The sequence below is a fragment of the Monodon monoceros genome, unplaced genomic scaffold (genome assembly GCF_005190385.1).
Source record: "Monodon monoceros isolate NGI ecotype Baffin Bay Population unplaced genomic scaffold, NGI_Narwhal_1 Super_Scaffold_21, whole genome shotgun sequence".
NCBI lineage: Eukaryota > Metazoa > Chordata > Mammalia > Artiodactyla > Monodontidae > Monodon > Monodon monoceros.
In genome coordinates, this window is record NW_021703778.1 from 44,922,021 (window position 1) to 44,930,536 (window position 8,516).

Sequence of the window (8,516 nt, forward strand, 5' to 3'; positions counted from 1 at the left end):
AATCTTTATTATCAGGAGTACTAAAAATGACTTCTAACTGATTACATGATGAAGCATTAAAAAGTTGCTTTGCATGAGCAAACTGACCCATAAAACCTCAGGATCCTAAGTGTTCCAGAAAATTTTAACTTTTTACAGTTTATACTTAGGTTCATTGAGCCTGGCATCCTAGGACAACATCTCTCACATGAGCTATTTTTTTTCCCTTTTCACATATTAAAGCTTGTAGAGCAAAAAGGTGATGGAATTTTTGTGGTTCCTGAGAAAGGCTGTGTGTCTTCTCTCCCATGGGAAGAAATATAGATGATGATAGATAGGTAGATAGATAGGTAGATAGGTAGATGATAGGTGATAGATGGATAGATAGATGATAAATGGATGATAGAGATAGATGATAGATATAAATATAGATGATATAGATGAGAGTGTATGTATATACATATATATGCATATATATATATATTGCTGAAGTGAAAACTTTACCTTCTTAGGCTCAGTAGTTGGAGGCCTACAAATTAAACTCAACTAACAGATAAACAAGAGAAAGAACAGATTTTAACTATGTAAGGGAGTTCACAAAGAAATGTGACTCAAAGAGGGCAGTTGAATTTGGGACTTAAACACCATCTTAGGAGGCGAAGGGAAGGAGGAGAAGGGCATGTAAAATGGGAAGACAAATGACTTGTTAGAGGGGAGAAGGGAGGAACAGCACATGGGAAAACAGATGACTTTTAGGAAAATTAGATGGGCCCTTAGGAGAATAGACGGATGGGAGATAGAATAGTTTTGTGGCAATGTCTGTCTAGGTGTGGTGCCTTTTCATTGTCGCTGGTGATAAGAGTCAACCTTCCTAGTTTGCTCTTTGGCAGGGGATTTAAAACAACTGAGTTCTTTTGGGGAGCTCTGCTTTCAGTCAGATAAAGGAGTTCGTAAAAAAAAAAAAGAAATCATCTGTTGATTCTCAAATGTCTTCAGCTCCAAATAATTTTTATGTCACAATGGTATATTCTGTACTCCTTCAATATGTATATACATACACATGTATAGTCGTACGTTTTTGTGAAATTTCACATATCTCCAAAAATTGATCCAAAGACTCCAATTAAGAACCCAAGAACTGTGTTTTCAGGTAAACTATTAGAAGTTTGTCTCTTGCTGCATTTGAAACATCAGGGTGCAGGGTGTGTTTTTCTAGGAGCCCAAGGTCAGTAGCGTGCTCATTGCCAGAATCCGACTCATTTATTTCTGATCCAGCTTTTCTCTGGGAAATGTTTTATTAAGCTAGTCTTTATAGGCTGAAAAATCCTAAAATTTCATGTGGGTTTTCCATTCCCTTAATTCATTACGATAATGCATACAAGCTTCTACCCTCCATGTATTTTCATTATCAGATCAAAACAACTGGTTGGAAAAGTGAAAACACATGAAATCATTTGTTTAACTGCATAATAAATAGCTGCCATAACTGACTCAGGGTGCACCTACCCAAAAGGCCTGCACAGCCCAGAGCAGTGGTCCAGCCAATCAACGTTCACAGGGACGCGTGGAACATTCCTGGCACAGTGAAGGGAGACTGCGGATGGGTTTTATTTAGTCGAGGCATGAATCACCTGTATGTTACGTAGACTCTATGTTGGGCTGCACCCAGGCAGAAACTGGAGGTTCCTGGACGCGAATCTGGTATAAGAAGTGGGAGGCTTTGATTTGCATTTTTCTAATGATTAGTGATGTTGAACATCCTTTCATGTGTTTGTTGACAACCTGTATATCTTCTTTGGAGAAATGTCTATGTAGGTCTTCTGCCCATTTTTGGATTGGGTTGTTTGTTTTTTTGATATTGAACTGCATGAGCTACTTGTGTGTTTTGGAGATTAATCCTTTGTCAGTTGCTTGGTTTGCAAATATTTTCTCCCATTCTGAGGGTTGTCTTTTCATCTTGTTTATGGTTTCCTTTGCTGTGCAAAAGCTTTTAAGTTTCATTAGATCCCATTTGTTTATTTTTGTTTTTATTTCCATTTCTCTAGGAGGTGGGTCAAAAGGGATCTTGCTGTGATTTATGTCATAGAGTGTTCCACCTATGTTTTCCTCTAAGAGTTTTATAGTGTCTGGCCTTACATTTAGGTCTCTAATCCATTTTGAGTTTATTTTTGTGTATGGTGTTAGGGAGTGTTCTAATTTCATTCTTTTACATGTAGCTGTCCAGTTTTCCCAGCACCACTTATTGAAGAGCTTGTCTTTTCTCCATTGTATATTCTTGCACCGGTCAGAATGGCCATCATCAAAAAATCTACAAACAGGGACTTCCCTGGTGGTGCAGTGTTTAGGAATCCACCTGCCGATGCAGGGGACACAGGTTTGAGCTCTGGTCCGGGAAGATCCCACATGCTGCGGAGCAACTAAGCCTGTGCACCATAGCTACTGAAACCCGCACGCCTAGGGCCCATGGTCCACAACAAGATCAACAACCACAATGAGAAGCCAGCTCATCGCAATGAAGAGTAGCCCCCACTCGCCGCAACTAGAGAAAACCCTTGCACAGCAAGGAAGACCCAACGCAGCCAAAAATAAAAAAATAAATTAAAAAATTTTAAAAAATCTACAAACAATAAATGCTGGAGAGGGTGTGGAGAAAGGGAACCCTCTTGCCCTGTTGGTGGGAATGTAAATTGATATAGCCACTATGGAGAACAGTATGGGGGTTTCTTAAAAAAACGAAAACTGGAACTACCATATGACCCAGCAATCGCACTACTGGGCATATACCCTGAGAAAACCATAATTCAAAAAGAGACGTGTACCACAATGTTCATTGCAGCTCTATTTACAATAGCCAGGACATGGAAACAACCTAAGTGTCCATCGACAGTTGAATGGATAAAGAAGATGTGACACATATATACAATGGAATATTACTCAGCCATAAAAAGCAACAAAATTGAGTTGTTTGTAGTGAGGTGGATGGGCCTGGAGTCTGTCATACAGAGTGAAGTAAGTCAGAAAGAGAAAAACAAATACCGTATGCTAGCACATATATATGGAATCTAAAAAAAAAAAATGGCTCTGAAGAACCAAGGGGCAAGACAGGAACAGAGACGCAGACGTAGAGAATGGACTTCAGGACACGGGGAGGGGGAAGGGTAAGCTGGGTTGAAGTGAGAGAGTGGCATGGACATATATACACTACTAAATGTAAAATAGATAGCTAGTGGGAAGCAGCCTCATAGCACAGGGAGATCAGCTCAGTGCTTTGTGAACACCTAGACGGTTGGGCTAGGGAAGGTGAGAGGGAGATGCAAGAGGGAGGGGATATGAGAATATATGTGTACGTATAGCTTATTCACTTTGTTAAACAGCAAAAACTAACACAACATTGTAAAGCAATTATACTCCAACAAAGATGTTAAAAAAAATAAAACATTAAAAAAATAAAAGACTGATGTACTGAAATTGGAATGATACAGAGATTAGCACAGCCCCTGTGAAAGGATGGCATGCAAATTTGTGAAGCGTTCCATAGTTTTTAACAATAACATTTGTGAAATAACAACAAAAAAATAAGTTAAATATGACTTCAACTTTTAAGCAATAGTGAAATACTGCACAACAGAAAAAGGCTTTCAAAGGAATTTTCAAAACAATGACATATGTACTGAGTGCCTACTACACGCATAGGAGGTATAATGACTTCATGTGTTCTTGTGTGTATTGCTCTAATACCCAGGCATTAAAACCAGTGCCAGTATTTCAATTCAATTCTTCTTTGATAATATTTCAAAAATTCTACAAAAAGCTTTCTTTTAATTTTTACCCTAGAGATATTTTCCTATTAATGTGCCTGGCAGCAATTAACCAGTCAGATAAAAACTCCTTTTGATGTAAGTTTTTAAGTTAGTAGGATATTTCCAAATTGGTAGAAATACTAATTAGGAAATACTCTGGTTTGAGAAATTGTGAAATTAATAAAACTTTCTTGCTTCTGATTAAAAAAACAGAAGAAGAAGTGGGCTGCACCGCCTCTGACTGCACCGTGAAAGTGTCGGACATCAATGGCCAGGGACAGGTTCTCTGGTCATGCAGCGCCATAACCCTAACAGAGCTGCACTTACTAGGGGAGGGACACAGGTACCTGTTGTCTCAAACTCTGAAACTTTTGCCCTTGACTATGTATACTGATGCCCCCAGGTGCAGCATCTTTTTCCCCAGGGAATTTAGAAGTGCAAGTGCTACCTGGCTTAATGCTCTGAGTAGAAAAAAAGCCCCTATCATATAAAAATAATATTTCTTCGTTTTCGTATTGTCTGTACTGTGTGTGTGTGTGTATATATATATACTATATATATTCCATTTTAAAATTACCTGAAATGTTTGTGCTGAATATTCTTTTCTCTTCCAAAGCATTAATAAAGATGCTAAAACAGGTCAGCACATAACATTGATCCCTTCAGACAACTGACCAGACACTTCTTTTAAACTAGATCCAGGAGCATTTATCACTATTAAGGCCTTAAAAAGTAATTGGATTCAACTAATCAGTCTGTATTTTTTTCCCAGCAAATTAAACTGAAAATTGGAGCTTTGTGAAATACCACTGAATCTTCTATACTGATGTTACATAGCAAACAGAACTTAGAACCTTTCCCAGATAACCCCTCTCACTCAATATTCTCGTTTAAGCTTCATAATTTATAGTAGTATATTTGCTTTTAAAACTCTGGGCTGTTAAAATCATCGCAGTCGCTACTATTTATTGATGGTCATTTATATTCAAGGCACTTTGAAATCATAGTTTTAGTCAATTACAAAGATGTTTTGCATAATTAGCAGGGTCTGTCTAGGCATAAGGTTTTGATCTGTGCTTCAATTCTTTTTTTTTTTTTTGTGGTACGTGGGCCTCTCACTGTTGTGGCCTCTCCCGTTGTGGAGCACAGGCTCCGGACGCGCAGGCTCAGCGGCCATGGCTCATGGGCCCAGCCCCTCCGCGGCATGTGGGATCCTCCCGGACCGGGGCACGAACCCGTGTCCCCTGCATCGGCAGGCGGACTCTCAACCACTGCGCCACCAGGGAAGCCCTGTGCTTCAGTTCTTGATATTACATGAACCACTTTGAAAGAGTCATGGTTAGGAGGTTGCTCTAAGGTCTGAGCCATTTTAGAACTATTGACTTTTGAATGATACGGTCTCCTGACAGCTCTTTCCCGTGTCTCTTATAAATGGTAACTTGGTCAAGCTGTCCGTTCCTATCAAGTATTCATATTGACTGTTCCTGTGAAAGATTTCCAAATGAATAGTGTCTCATGCATTTAATAATTAATGCCCCCTTTTCTCCTAACCCTTAGACTTAAGCCTAGATTTCGATTATTCATAGTCCTGTGGAACATGAATGCAATGCACGTGTGGTCCTAAAAGTTGCCATTATACACTAATATGTATAAAATAGATAACTAATAAGAACCTGCTGTATAAAATAAAATAAAATAAAATTCAAAAAGTTTTAAACCTTATCGTATTGCACGTCTCTCTCAATGTCCTGATAAACTATACAATTGTTACCTTATTTAATCTGTGTTTCACTCACTTTCTCTCTTTTACAGCTGTCAATTCTCTAACTCAAAGATGGCAAACATTTTACACGTCCTGAAACAGGCAATTTAAAAGGGGGGATTTAAAAACTCAGAGGGCTGGTTGAGCCCAGATTTGGACTATATCGAAATGAAAACCAGTTCCCTTCCTCCAACTGCCTTTCATTAACATTTGATTGTTATTGGCTTGGGTGATCTCAATGACCTGGAGCTAGAAAGAGAGAGGTTCAAGTCCAAGATTGGGTACTATGGTGGTAATTTACTGTATGTCTGGGCAACACACTAATCTTCCTGGAGCCCCAATTTCTTCATTTCTAGATTAGAAATAATAGCACCCAAATTAACGGATTTTGAATAAAGAATATAAATACCCGACAGTGTCAGGCACATACTCTCTGCTTTTATTAAATTAAGATATATATATGTGTGTGTGTATATATATATATATATATATATGCAGAAAAGTGCATATATCAAGTGCGCAGTTTGATGAATATTTACTAATTGAATAGCATTATGAAACCAGCACCCAGGTCAAGGAACTTGACATTACCAGCGCCCCAGAAGCCTCTCCTGTGCCTCTTTTCATTCTGCACCTCAAGGGTACATGCACGTTTTCTCAAACTTGGCACTATTGGTATTTGGAGCCGGATACTTCTTTGATGCAGAGCAGTGGCAGTGTGATGTTTAGCAGCATCCCTGGCTTCTGACAATTAGATGCCTGTAGTACCTCCCAATCCTGCCAAAATATGACAATCAAAAGTGTCTCTAGATATTGTCAAATTTTGGGGGGGTGGGTTGGTGGGAGGCAAAATGTCCCCCAGGTGAGAACCTCTGCTATATACTATTCTTTATACCACTAGGAACTAAGTCCTGAGGTGCACCTCCTGTGTGAGCTGTCACTTGTTCTCCTCTGTCTTCCCTCCTCTGTGGGGACTCATGCAGTTGAGAGAAACTTCTGAGTACCAGCTACTACCAAGTATGTACACTGCCTAGGAGTTCTGAAATCCACATCCTCCTGGGGCCTGGGGCTCCAAATGTCTTCTTTTCCCATTTCTCCCTAGCTCCTACCAATTTTTGCTAGTAGAAGTGTAAATTAGTTCATCCACTCTGGGAAACTGTTGGCAGTATTTATAGGGATTTATTAAGCTGAACATATGTGTACCCTATGACTACCCCAGTTTGAGTATTTACTTAATCATTTACATCTGGCCTTTCCCAAAAAGAGATCTGAAGTAATTTGCAACAGACAACATTAACATATGAATTAACCTGTATATTTTAGTGGGGTAGTACAGCTGAAAATAAGAAAAGTTATTTCCTTGATTTGTACTACAAGAAAGCTGGGGAGTTCAAGATGAAGATTAATATTAGTATTAATTGTTTTGTAATAAACATTCTTGTTTATAATTTGAATCAGATTCCAAATAAGTTCACATATTTCATTGTTAATATATCTCTGAAATCACTTTTAAGCTTGTATGTTTCCAATCTGTATTTTTTGTCTCAATTTATTAGTTAAAGAAACTGATTTTTTTGTCCTGTAAATCTTCTGATCATCTGAATTTAAATGATTGCATCCCCATGGTGTCATTTAATATGTTCTCTGTCCTCCTGTTCTCTGTAAATAGTAATTGGAAAGAGGTGTTCTCAGATACAGTTTGAAGTATAAGGCCCTGACAATTAGCTTTTTGGATTGTAATGTAAGTGCCTGACATTAAAGGCATCCATTTCAAAGACATTCATCTTGAATGAACACATTGTCAACTAGCCACTATGTAAGGAGCCAGGCCACCCCACCCATGAAGTTCTCCTTCCAGAAAGTCCTGGCTGACCTAGATAACTGACCTTTTTGGTGACCCTGCTTTTCCTTTCTTCTACTTTAATTCCCACTCTTATGGTTTAAATTCACCAATAAATAGTGAACCCACAAAACCCTAGGCACCCCACCCTTGACCCCAGTAAAGGCACAACTTCAAGGTCCATGCTCTCTTTCTCTCTCTCTCTCTCTCTCTCTCTCTCTCTCCTCTCTCTCTCTCTCTCCCCCCATGACCTTGTTGTATGGCCCCAGGAATGCTGTGTACCCTCCAGGACCTGTGAGTAATAAATCTTGTTCATTTCAAAGTTCCCTGATGGCTGCTGCTGAGGTGTCTGCAGGATCTTGCAATCAGAATAAGAATCACAAGGGCTGGTCCAGCCACTGCATTCAAAATGTCTATGGGGACTCACGATGGGCCAAGTTGAATGCTCCCAGATAGTCCTAGCTGATAGCATTACTATTGATAGGCTGAGACAGAAACAAAATAAGGTTTGATGATTTTTGATGCTATTTCATAGTGCTGCTATACTCTGCCATCAAGAGGCATATAATGTTAACGATGAATGAAGTCTAGATCCATTACTTCATTAGGACCGCAATATAGGAATATTTTACATTTAATGTTTCTCCTTATTCATCAGCTTATACTTCAAAGAAGGAAATTCAAGTTTTTTTCCCTTTATTTACCAGATTTTAAAATAAAGATTTATTCACATTATCCATTCACATCTAATGTTGATCAATTAGATTTTTTGTCTCTATGAACCAATGGATTTAAACGTTTTAAATGTTTCAAATTATTGCCATTATTATCCTTATAGACAAAGTGTCAATGAGGTCTCTTTAAGTTGGCTTCTGATTCCTTTTGACATGATCTTAGTACTTTTTGATAGTTTTCTTGGTATTTGATATGATGAGATGCATGAAACTCATTGTGCACCTACCTTACTGAGGATTTAGAATCAACCATTTCTCCCAAGAGCACTGGGATTTTTAGTGGGAAATGGTATTTCAAGACCACAGTCTGGGTGCCTTACCAGCATTCTCTAGAGAAAAAGAACCAATAGGATATGTGTGTGTGTGTGTGTGTGTGTGTGTGTGTGTGTGTGTGTGTGTGT

At 38.8% G+C, this 8,516-nt stretch overlaps 1 non-coding gene across 1 annotated transcript; it reads left to right on the plus strand.

Annotated features, from left to right (window-relative positions):
• Positions 1-3,415: 3,415 nt before the first annotated feature.
• LOC114905286 lies at positions 3,416-3,521 on the plus strand. Its single transcript, XR_003796140.1, has one exon. It is a non-coding gene; the product is annotated as a U6 spliceosomal RNA (small nuclear RNA).
• Positions 3,522-8,516: the final 4,995 nt, after the last annotated feature.